Source organism: Canis lupus, chromosome 25 (genome assembly GCF_011100685.1).
Source record: "Canis lupus familiaris isolate Mischka breed German Shepherd chromosome 25, alternate assembly UU_Cfam_GSD_1.0, whole genome shotgun sequence".
Taxonomy (NCBI): Eukaryota; Metazoa; Chordata; class Mammalia; order Carnivora; family Canidae; genus Canis; species Canis lupus.
The window spans coordinates 8,763,579-8,776,501 of NC_049246.1; the positions used below are offsets into that span (position 1 = coordinate 8,763,579).

Below are 12,923 nucleotides of genomic sequence, written 5' to 3' on the forward strand. Positions count from 1 at the left end.
AATATGGGCATTGCTAATCTCCTTGAGGTGAAATTACATATGAAATGTTTAACCTTTTTTTGCAAAGAGCATATGTTGCTCTTAAAATAGAAAAAAATTCTGAAAAACAAAAATACTTGCTTTTATAGCCTACAATTAAAGCAGAGTTGGAAAATTTGCGTAATGTGGATGAAATTAAAGAAATACTGAAAAAAATAAGAAATTGAAAACTTGGGAGAGTAGGAATATAAGTTTATTTCTCTAATGCCACAAACAAATATATATGCAGGGAAGACAAAGGGACAGGAGTACAGATAGCAGGATTAACCATCACACAATGGAAGGAAGCAGTTTTAACTTTCTAGGAGAGCCAAGCCCCCAAATCTGAACATCAGTTAATGAAATATGATACTCTTATTGAGAAGTCTGTTAATTGGGGCCCAGGGTCCTTGGAGCATCAGTACTATGTCAGCTCATCAGCCCCAGCTGGGAATATCCCAAATTAAATGGAAGGATGAAGTTAGGAGTGGATGAACACAAAGAAAGTATTTGGAAACAAAATGTTATCCAGAGAAACTGAACGATAAAGGAACTAAGTGACTTAGCTCTTAATGCTGATTTATTTTCTTTTAAAAAAGAATAGATTCCATAAGAAATTAAATTGAAATGCATTGGATCTGACAATATGACCACAGAAGAGGAAAAAGATATTCAAAAATATATGTAAACTTTGAGAAACTTTACCAATCAAATGCCACCCAAAGAAAGAAACCTTTTTGGGATAAAAATCTTTTTTTTTTTTTTTTACCAGACGATGTAAAGGCTTTAGCAGTGTTTCAGAAGAAAGGCACCCTGGAAACTTTAAGCTATTTTTATCACTTTTATTGGAAAGGCCATTTCTCTGCTCTAAGGCTGAATTTCCTGATGCAAGTTTGGTGGCTTTGGGGTGAATCTGAATGCAGTTTTCAGAGCAGTGAGAAAAAATCATGCAGTGTTAAGATGCCAAACTTCCTCCAATAAATCTTTTGAAAATAACTGATAAAGATGCTTAGGGCTTCTCTGAATTCCTGTGAGGTATAGCATTCAAAGAAGCTGGTAGTTTGGAACAGTGCTTTCCTCTGATTATAGACTGTTGAATTCTCAAATCCCACATAGCAATATAAGAGCAAAATATATTCATTTTTAATTCACGGTGGACAAAATACATAGGTACAGTTTTGCTTTGAGGCTGAGGACGTAGACGTGGATGCATTGGTCAGGTTATCTTGTTGACTGATCTTAATGATCATCACCAATGCCATCACCATTAGTAGGGAGAGAAATGATGTATAAGCCATTTCAGGCATTTGCCAAAGGTAATCAAATAACAGGAAGAAGTAATGGTATAGAGCAGAAATAAATACAACAAAAGTCCTCATAAATCAAGAGATCCAATCTGGCTGGTGGCTGATGACCTACGTAATAGCACACAGTAATTAATATACCATTTTAATTAAGGGGGGAAATTGTATTATTTATGGAGTATGGACATTTTGTGAATTGTTGGGTTTTTAGGATTTTAATGCTACTTTGTAACCAATTTGAACTTTACTTTTTAAAATATTTTGTTTATTTTGAGAGAGAGTATGAGCACAAGGAGGGACAGAGGCAGAGAGAGAGGGAGAATCTCAGCACACTCCACACTGAGTACAAAGCCCAATGTGGGGCTTGATCTCACAACCTTGAGATCATGACCTGAGCGGAAATCAAAGGTCAGATATTTAACCAACTGAGCCACTCAGGCATCCCTGCCCTTTATTTTTTAAAAAAACATTTATTTAAGTAATCTCTACCCCTAACATGGGACTCAAACTCATGACCCCAAGATCAAGAGTCATTTGCTTTATCAGCTGAGCCAACCAGGCGACCCCATTTTGCAGAAGAGAAAACTGAATTACAGAGACGTTAACTTGCCCAAGGTTATACAACTATTTGCTGACAGACCTTGGATTTAAACCCAGTTAACCCAACAAAAATGTCAAGGCCTTTATTCTACTCTTATCATACACTGCAGTTTATATTTTTATTGCGCATCTATTAAGGACATGGCATTTTGCTCATTTATGTTGATGATGTGAAGTATGAGACAGGGTTTTTAAAAACTATTTTAATAAATAACATTATTTTTCTTCTTTCCAAAAACACAGGCATGTATACATAGCATTGCTTAGCATTTTGCCTCAGTCTCTGGTGCCATCTGTACTGAAAATCCCCCAAACAGTGAAAATAGCTTACTGGCAGAGAAGAGCTGATAATACGATACTTAATACTCATCTTTCCCCACAGTAATATCTGGATCAGCTAGAGCAAACATAGAGCTTACTGATGGCTCTCTGGGCTGCAGGCTTATGCTACAAACTACCTATTGTGATGTCAGTAATGAGAGAGCTCCCCTAGCCTCCATAGTTAGCCCACTCCCCCCTTTCTCCAAGAGACCAACACCAGGAAAGTTAAAGGCTAAGACTCATCCCTGGATTGCCTTGGATTTCCTTTTGCTATGTCTAACGTATAATAATAATAAAAATATTAATTATACACATATGTTGCTTAGAACTGCCCTATACAGCACTGATTTGTTATAATATTCTCATGACAGAAATATTTGTATTAAAAATAGAGACTATAAATTCATTAAGGTGAGTCAGAGCATAATTGTAATGGTGAAGCATATGAAATTACCAACATTCAACCTTTTCAACCTACAAAAAAAATGTTTTCTTATGTACAATGAGTATAGTATGTAGAGTGTCTTAAGTTCTTACCCAATAAACCAACTTCCCATAGGGCACTTTGCTCAATCTCAAAGACATTTAACTCTCTGGTCTCTCTTCCGTTATTGGATATTCTTGTGGTTCAACTCTAACTCACAAAATTAAAAAGGGTACACAGGTGACAGGGTTTCAGATGCTACAAAGCCTCATTGAAGAGCTGACAGGTGATGTGAAATGCAGGCTTAGTGGCTAAGTGGCCTTCCCAAGGCAAGGTCAGAGAAATACAAGTGAAAATCGGCTGCCAGGTAGAGGGTCATGCAAGACCTAAGACATTATGAAGAACATCATAAGCATCATTGTTGTAGTGGAAAAATAGAACAGAGACATGTTACAACTTCAGGAAGTATGACAAGAATGAATAATTGTCAAGATTGCCTTTTCATAGATTATCCCCTGCTGACCCATGTTTCCAGAAAGAATTCTCTATATTAAAAGATATGTATAAAATAATAATGGTTATTCTATGCTTTGTGGGGACTGTGATGGGCGAGGCCTTGGGCTAACTACTCTGCATGTATGTATTAGGATTCTCCAGAGTGACAGAACCAGTGGGATATATATATATATACACACACTGAGATCTATTTTAAGGAATTGCCTTACACATTGGTGAGGCTGGCAAGTTCAAAATCTATATGGCAGGCTGGTAGGCTGGAGAGCTCCAGGTGGCTGCTGATGCTGCCATCTTGAAGCAGAAGAAATCTCAGTGCTACTCTTAAGGCTTTTTAACTGATTGGATGCTGTTAACTCAGATTGTGGAGGATAATATCCTTTATTTAATGTTTTGATTGCAGTTATTGACCGCATCTACAAAATACCTTCAGAGCAATCCCTAGATTAGTGTTTAAATGAATAGCTGGATACTATGGTCTAACCAAGATGACAGCTTAAACTATTCATCACAACATGTATGCCATTTTCTCCTCATGAAAAATCTGTGAGGATGGTATCATTTTATCCTCATTTTACAAATAAAGAATCAAGTCCAAGAAGGTCAAGAACTTGTTCAAGGTGATAAAGTTTGTAAAGGATGAAGCCATGTTTTGAAACTAGGGAATTTAACCTCAGAGCTTGTGAATTTGACCACTGCATTCTTCTGTCTCACCAAGTAGCAAGGATTTTATCCTAAGGATGCAGAAGTTGAAAAGCCAAAAACCAACAAATTGTAAAGCCAAAAAGAGGTCAGTATTAGAGAATCATAAGCTTTCCAGCACCTAGCCTACCCCCAGCCATCTCACCATGCAGTGAATGCAAGCTGAGATGTATTAAATAAGCCACTTTATAAATAGAAGATTATGACAGTGCATACAGAGGTACCAGCTTGTGTGGGGAAAAAAAGCCAGATCAAATTGGATTACACATAAGACAGAAATCAGAGGGATGAATAAAAATGTCCTCTTTCTACCATTCCACATTGACTCCTTCCAAGGTTTCATTCCAACGGCAGCATTAGCAGTACCTGGGAAAGTTACACTCTCACAGCTGTGACATTGTGGACATAGAGGATGTGGGAGTTGAGGACTCCCAGGGAAAGCAAGTTAGCAGCTAGTTGGAGGGGGATTTTACAGTTGCCTTTCCCATAAACTATTGGTAGCACTTGCAAAACCTTTCCATGTCCCTAAAACTCTCAGCTCTGCTTATAGATATTTTAGTAGAATAATTTTCTCCTACCTTGGGAGAAAACCAGAGGCCTGCAGAGACTACCTTCTTAAACATCTTTTTATACCACCGCCAAACACTGATCTGTACCAATCCTCCTTGGCTTCCTCTGTAAGATGACCCCTTGTCTCATGCTCTGGACTCTGAATATCACTACCATCAGCTCTAGAACATGCGTTGTCAGTCTCAATTTCCTTTCTTCTCTTATTTTTCCAACCTTTTTAGTTTTTTTCATTCTTCTGTCCCTGCAAGTAGAACAAATGCTTCCACCATCTTAAAAAATACCTTGCTTCTATGTCATTTTAATAAACATAAATAGATTAAAATGCTTTACAAGTGGGAAAATTTGATCAGAGAAGTTGGATTAAAAAACAATATTATTCTGATTATAATAAACACATCTTACATATAAAGTAATAAAGACATTATAGGGGCTCCTGAATGGCTCAGTTAAGTATCTGCCTTAGGCTCAGGTCATGATCCTAGGGTCCTGGGATGAAGCCCCATGTCATTGGGCTCCCTGCTCAGTGGAGAGCCTTCTTCTCCCTCACCTTCTGCCTATCCCCTGTTAATGTTCTCTCTCTCTCTCTCTCTCTCAAATAAATAAATAAAATCTTTAACAAAATAAAGATATTATAATAAAAAGAAAAAATATTTTCCTTCCAAACCCTAAGCAAAATATAGTGTATATCAGATTAGAGACAAGAAATACTACTAGAGATAAGAAAAGGAAGTTTCATAGAGATTAAAAGTTCAATTTACCAAGAAGATATAAAAAATTCTAAATCTGTGTATGTTTAAATATACTCTTCTAAATTTTCGTGTTCTTCTAAACATACACAGCAAAAATTAACAAAAGAGGAAGTATATATCAGTAATGTACTATGGGTTTTAACATACCTCTACCAGTAATTTACAGAGCAAGCAGATGCACACACAGTAAGATTTTAGATGATTTTGTCAACCAAAACAGGGACACACATATACCCAGAGACACTTACAAGAATATTTATAGCAGCACTATTCTAATTGTCAACAACCAGAAACAGGTAATGATATCAAGGCAGATGAAATAAATGAATTATGGTATTTAAAAATATATACACCTTACCTCAACTCTGCTTCTCCTCAAGCTACTAAAACTTTTCTTGTTTTCTTATCTATCTTGAGTACAAATATTTTCAGAAAAAAAAAAACCACTAGCTCTCTTTCCTCACTTCTATTGCACTGCTCAATCCTTAGCAATATTCCCAGCCCCCATCTTGCCACAGAATTTGTTCTGGACAGGGCAGCAATTACAAAACTCCATTATTTTGTTTCTTTTGTCTTTTTTTTTTTTAAGATTTTATTTATTTATTTGAGAGAGAGAGCACAAGCAATTGGAGAGGGGCAAAGGGAGAAGCAGGCCCCTGCTGAGCAGGGAGCCCAGCCCAAGGCTGGATCCCAGGACCCTGAGATCAGGACCTCTGCTGAAGGCAGATATTTAACCAATTGAGCTACGCAGGTGCCTCTCCATTATCTTTTTTTTATTCCTGGTTTCTTATACTTGATTGGCTTCCATATCACCTAGAAGTGACAATTACTCCTTTCAACCTAAAAATTCCTTGTTTCTTAATTTATTTTTTATTTAAAAACTTTTCAAATCAATTTACTTTAAATTTCAATTTTACTTCAATTCCAGTAAAGTTAACGTACAGTATTATACTAGTGTCATGTGTACGGTATAGTGATTCCACAATTCATATGTCACCCAGTGCTAATCACAAGTGCCCTGCTTAATTTCTTGATTTCCCCCTTGGTTCTCTTTCTGTTTCTAAATTTTTTTTTTCAATGTCTTCCACATTTCCCACAGCCGCTTGTTCTGTCATTGCAGGTATGCTAAGACCTGAGGCCCTGTCTCTGCATGAGCTGGGCAACAATCCTCAGTCCCTCAGCTTTAGTGCTACGTCTGTGTGGAGGCAGGTGGTACAGTTACATGGTTGAGCATAGACTCTGAAGTCAGAGAACAAGTTAACTCTGCACATCAACATCTCTAAACCCAAGCTCTTTTCCTGAGCTTTAATGAGACGGGACCTAAAAATAAACTTGCTCTAGGTCCTGTCTGTGTAGTGAGCAAATTTGTATCCCTTCGCATTCATAAACTCTTGAAAGCTCATATCCTATTCTCATAATACCAGACCCAGTTTGTGCATTTCTCAGATTTGCTTGACTATGTTGTCTGCTTGGTGATACAGATGACCCTCCAGGAATATCACTTGGTACCAATGGCATTCTTGTTGATACCATGAGGTGATGTCCATCTTTACTAAAGAGAAGCTTGCTGAGCTCTGTCCTTGCCCTCATGATGGAGGCTGATGTCTCGCTGCCCAGCACTTGGCCTTGCTTCAGTAAGCAGCCACTCTGGATTTCCCATGTTGCTACAAGCAGGACCAAACCATGCCTGATCTCACACCTCTGGCCTCATGCTTCAGGGCTCTCCCTGCCCTTGTGCTTTGCTGTCACTACTAAAGTGCTGATGTGAGAAGCTTCATAAGCTCCCCAACCCACCTATCCCACTGGCTTTCCAGAATGTGTCTTTCAGAAATGCAGTATGCAAAAAAGGCAGGCACAAAATGTTGCTGGCTCATACCCTTTAACTACCTAAATGCCACTGCTCTTGGGGAAAAAATAACCAGAAATGTGGAAGAGTTACACCCTAGTGGTGGAAAGAAGAGACTATTCAGTGAATAAAAGGAGATAGCAAGGAACCAACAGATTCTTCTCCCTTCTTCCTCCCCGAGAGACTGTTCTGGGACTAAGTATTTCCATTTTCCTTCTTGGGAGTTGTCCTATGTGACTGAGCAACCAGTAAGTTGCTCCTGGTACTAGTTTCCTGGTAAAGTCTGGACCAGTTTGGAATGCTCTCCTTTGTACTTGCTTTCTCTCATCCCCTACCTCACTTACCTGGTTCCTTCACTTTTGCTTCCCTGTATTACACCCCCTCAGCAAAACTGACACCGAAGTTTTGACTTATGCTAGGTACTCTAGGGAAACTACACTAAACTATTCACCATACAAAGGAAAAGGGAATGTAATCTTCTTAATTCCTTAATAAGTGCCTATGTTTTTGCTGAGTGACTTATGTTTATCTCTGAATCCTCACAGAAAACTATGCAATAGATATAATTTTTCCCCTATTACAGTGAGGAACTGAAGCTCAGTGAGGTTTAAACAACTTACCCAAAGAGGCACAGCTAGGAGTAACCAAGCTAAAGTGCTAAGGCACATGTGTCTGGCATCCAAGGCAGTGTTCTTCCCCTGTTCTCTACTGTCTCTAATATCAGGACACCGCAACGGGGATTCTGTGAAGGTTATATGTGATTATTCATTGTTGGGAGCTTTCAGAAGCTTTGAGAATGATTCAGTGAAGAACATTTAACTATCCAAGCAGAGCACCATAAGAAATTCCTAAGATGACAGGGTAAGCAATCAATAAAAGCAGATGGTTAAATCATCCTTATTATTTGACATTTAGAAGTCACTTATATAGTCATGTCTAAATGGAATTCCACTAATAAGCCAACTAAAGGTCATGAGAGTAGCTGCTTCAGGAGGAGAAACAGAGATCCAAAAGGAGAAAAGAGGGAGAGGAGCTCCACCCCACCCAAGCCTCACTCATTGCCCTATCGACATGTGAGATCACTTGGCCAAGTTCATCTAGATCATCCAGATCTGTCTGTTCTCCTCCTAAAAGATATTTGAGAACAAAGAATACGAAGATTTAACTAGAAAATTAATCTTCAAATGAAGTAGAGGGGTCTTGACTGCCAGAGACTGACAAGGGAAGATTTCCTCATCCTGCACAAACTGTTACTGGCAGAGTTCTGTGTGTGTCCAGAGGTTTGGGCCAGGATTGCACTTTGAAAATTGGAGAAAGACTGAATTTGGACCCTAGTGTATCATTCAGCATCTCTCCAGGTTGTCAATTACAAACCGAATTTTTTCATTCCATGTCCCTCCTATGGGAAGGAGATACTTCTTTTTTCGTGTATTATACTGTTTGCAGATCTAATCATTTTCTCTTGGTCTGATAAAGTGCTGAAAGACTGACTCCTTGAGCGTGGTTGTTAAATCATAAATGCATACTTCCAAAAACTGGTGGATTTTGAAGAAAGCATTGATACCACCTGTCTGATACTGTAACTCTTGTCTTTAAACTTGATAGGCATCTCAGAGGTCTCCAGGAGCTCTGCTGTGCCATAGAAGGTTTATTCTCTCAGCATCATTGCCAGCAGAGGCCTTTTCATCTTCTGTATCGTCCCTGGATGCTGTTTTGCCACACTGCTACAATGCCCAAACCCTCACCTAAAGAATCAGCACTTGTCTCTTAAGATATGTAAACTTCTTGTCTCTCAAACCACCCTCCAACAAAAACTTATCAAAGAGCTTAAAACACAGTTAATCTGAGAAGGACAACTATCATACGGTTTCATTCACATGCAGAATATAAGAAATAGTGCAAGTGACCATAAGAGAAGAAGGGGAAACTGAATGGGGAAAGATCAGAGAGGAAAACAAAGCATGAAGACTCTTTAACTCTGGGAAACAAACTGAGGACTGTTGAGGGGAACATGGGAGGAGGGATGGGGTAAGTGGGTGATGGGGATTAAGGAGGGCACATGATGTGATGAGCACATGTGATACAACTGATAACTGAACTCTACATCTGAAACTAATGGGCTGTATGTTGGCAAATTGAATTTAAATTTTAAAAACATAAAAAAAAACCACATTGTCTCAACTTGCAATGTCACCTGGAAGTCTTGATAAAATGACATTTTGATTCAGTAGGTCATAGGAGGAGGTTGGGGGCTGGGATTCTGTATTTCCAGCATGCCCTCGGGATATGTCAATGCGGCTGATCCATGAACAAAACTTAGAATAGTGAGCTCTTAAAAGACCACCTTGATTCTCTTTTGAGTTTGAAGATAATTTGGTCCCGAGAAAAATTTGCCCCTTGAAACTTCCTCATTGCTACCAACAAGCTGTTCTGGGCACCACTGCAGAAATTTTCAAACAGATGGGGATAAAGTTAGAAACACTGAGAACATCACAAAAGAGCTGTTCTCATTGGCCACATTGTTTTAGCTCTCAGCACAATGCTGACCTAAAGGCTTATTCTCAAAATTACATACAAAAATGGATTTTTCCAATGCTACTTGACTAATGTGCTTGTTCCTCAGACCACCAGAATTGTTTTATTCCATCTCAGATTGGTTATTTTTCTTTGGGCAATTTCAATTATTGTAGGGCGGTAAGAAGATTTAAATGTTAAAGCACACAAACAGAAGCAGCTCAATTGTGTATTTAAATTCTATATTTGTTTTAACAGAAGTAATACTTGTTATTCTGCCTCTATTTTAGGGTTTTCATTTTCTGCCTGGAGAATTCAGTCATTTTAATGTCTTTAAAAAAAAACCTATTGTGGAAATGAAGCTAGTCCAAAACATGTCTAACTGTCTAGAACAGATGAGGGAAAAGGGTATTGAACTAGGGAGCTCTTTCCAGATGCCTTAGAAATGCTTACTGAGTACATGCCTTTTACCCAAAAAGTAGAGCTGTGTATTATCTTATGTAGAAAATTACCTTACTTGGGGAAAAATAAAAATAAATATGTGGTTATACATAAACTATACCAGTTTTTAGATTTATCCCTTACATTCATTTTTGAAAACTGCCTGCCTAGAGATCAAATCTTTACCACCACATTTCAGTAACATCCTCCTGGTTACTATCCCTGGCTCTAGAGGCTATCTATTCTAAGTAGATATCTATTCCAAAACACATTTACCAAAATCCCCTTGATTTAGGGAGATTAAGACCTTAACAGCCACTTATCATTCTCCTATTTTTAAGACATTTGTTTAAAACCTGTAGTTCTCAACCTACTACTCAACACCATTCATTAAATAAATTAATCAAAATCTCAGATTTGGGGGACCAGTATATTGCTTAGCAGGGGCAAAATAAGGAGCCCCACCTCAGTAAATAAATCTTTAGTTTTCTGTATCCATACTGACCTGTGCCATTCAACTATTAATCCATTTAATAAATATAGAACTATTCAAAAGCTATCTATTTCTTCTTCAGTGAGGTTTGGTAGTTTACGTATTTACAGAAATTTCTATTTCATCCAAGCTGTTTAAATGTATGTGTATAGAGTTCTTTATCATATTCCCTTTATTATACTTTAAATGTACATTGGGTCTGTAATGATGCCATCTTTTTTCCTCCTGATATAATTTGTATCTTCTCTCTCTCTTTCTCTCTATGTTTTGGTCAACCTGTACAAAGTTTTACCAATCTTATTGATCTTTTGAAAAAGCCAATTTCTAATTGTACTTACTATTTTTCTTTTTTCAATTTTATGGATCTCTGCTTTCCATTATTTACTTCCTTCTGATAACTTTGGTTTATTTTGCTCTTATTTTCCAGTTCCCTAAAGTAGAATTATATCATTAATTTGAAACCTTTCTCTTTTCCTCATATATGCATTTAATGACATATTCTGCACCCCGCCCCAAGTACTATGGTAGTTTTACTTCACCAATTGTGTTATGCTGTATTTTCATTTTCACTGAGTTCAAAATGTTTTATTTTCCCTGAGAATTGCTCTCTGGCCCATGGATTGTTTCTTGTCAATTTTTATCTAAATTATTATCTAATTTCTAAGAATCAGAGAATTTTCCAGATATCTTTTTATTATTGATTTCTAGATGAGTTCCATTATGGTTAGAGGATATACTTTGCATGATTTCAATACTTTTAAATATGTTAAGTTTTTTTTATGATCCAGTATATGTTCTATCTTGCTAAGCGTTCCCTGTGCACTTGAAAGAATTTGTATATTCTGCTGTTCTTTGGTGGAGTGTTGTTGTTCCATATGGTATTATTTTTTGTCTACCTGTTCTATTACTGAAAGGGGAAACTGAAAGCCTCCAGTTAATGATTGTGGGTTTACTTCTCCTTGCAGTTCTTCTAGTTGTATTTTAACACCAGTTTTGGTTTCATTTTTTATGTGTGGCATACGTATTTAATATTGTATGTCTTCTTAGTGGATTGACCTCTTATTACATAATGCTTCTTTGTAATTTTGCTTGTTCTAAAGTCTACTTTGTTTAGTATTAATAGAAACAATCCAGCTTTCTTTTGATAAGTGTTTGTATGTGACATATTTTTCTTTTTACTTTTAACCTATTCATATCAGGATGTTTCAAGTGAGTTGGTTTCTCTTCACAACATATATTTGAGTGTTAGGTTTTTGTCCAACTTAATGATCACTCCTTTATTGGATTTTCTTAGACCACTTAGAGTTAATGTAATTATTGATAACTTATTGTTTTGGTCTGTCATTATTTTGTTTTCTTTTTGTCCTTCTATTTTATATTCCTCCTTTCCCCTTTTGTGAATTTTTTGAAATATTTAGCTATCTATTTATATTCCATCTTATCTACTGTCTTTGTCTTATCTATTTTCTTAGGGGTTGCTCTAGGCATTATTACATACAACTGTCACTTTTTACAGATATTTTTTCCTGAGGTTGATTAAGATGCATCTGGGCATGGTTTCCTTTGAGTTCATCCAGTGAAGGGTTCTCTAAGTTTCCTGAATCTCTGAGTTTCTTGAATTCTCTGAGTTGAGTAGATTAAGCTCAGCATCCATAGATACCAGTGGCTGGAATTTATAATACAAATAACAAATATGGGAGGACTGCCCAAAGAGAGGACTATGGAGATCTATAGGAGACCTCTTTTGAGTATTCTGAAGAGTACTGATTAGGGCATGTGTGTAGGAATCTACTGGATGCTAGCAAATAACCACCCCAAATGGATCAGAGAAAATATTCTTTGGATTTCATACAGGACCAGGAACATGACTCCTTTCCACCAGAATGAAAAACCTCATAATCCATGAAACAATTAGTAGAGTCTCCTAAGTATCTTATTTCAGTAGTGAGACGTAATTAGCCTTAGGTTAAATGCTGCTCTGATTCTGCCCAAACAAATCTTAAAAGCAAGACACAAAAAGATCAAACTGTTTCTTATTTGCATCCCAGGAAAAAAGATTAATATTTATAGGAAGATAAAAAGTCCAGCACCTAATGAGGTAAAATTCACAAAAACTGGAATCTAATCTAAAAATCAGCAGACATGTGAAGAAGCAGAAAAATATGACCAATAATGAGAGCAAAAATCAACCAACCCAGAATTGACATAGATGTTAGAATTAGCAGAAAAGGGGACACCCAGATGGCTCAGCAGTTGAGTGTCTGCCTTCAGCTCAGGACATAATCTTGGGGTCATGGATCAAGTCCCACATCAGGCTCCTCTCAAGATGCCTGCTTCTCCCTCTGCCTATGTCTCTGCTTCTCTCTCTGTGTGTCTCTCATGAATAAATAAATAAAATCTTAAAAAAAAAAAGAATTAGCAGAGAAGG

At 37.3% G+C, this 12,923-nt stretch overlaps 1 protein-coding gene and 1 long non-coding RNA gene across 14 annotated transcripts in view; one reads left to right on the forward strand and one right to left on the reverse strand.

The window, feature by feature from the left end:
- Positions 1–9,048, forward strand: part of LOC111092302 — a 194,790-nt gene extending 185,742 nt beyond the window's left edge. The window contains exon 5 of the long non-coding RNA XR_005378386.1: positions 8,653–9,048. This is a non-coding gene — a long non-coding RNA (uncharacterized LOC111092302). The remainder of the gene's footprint in view (positions 1–8,652) is intronic.
- LOC111092301 (ankyrin repeat domain-containing protein 26-like) overlaps positions 1–12,923 on the reverse strand; it is a 95,430-nt gene that overhangs the window by 26,557 nt on the left and 55,950 nt on the right. For 3 of the 13 annotated variants that reach the window (XR_005378378.1, XR_005378379.1, XR_005378371.1), the window contains exon 3: positions 7,668–7,789. The exons of 4 other annotated variants lie outside the window; for them this stretch is intronic. The gene's annotated coding sequence lies outside the window, so the exon portion shown is untranslated. 6 more of the 13 variants (XR_005378370.1, XR_005378380.1, XR_005378382.1 and 3 more) reach the window with 6 other exon arrangements.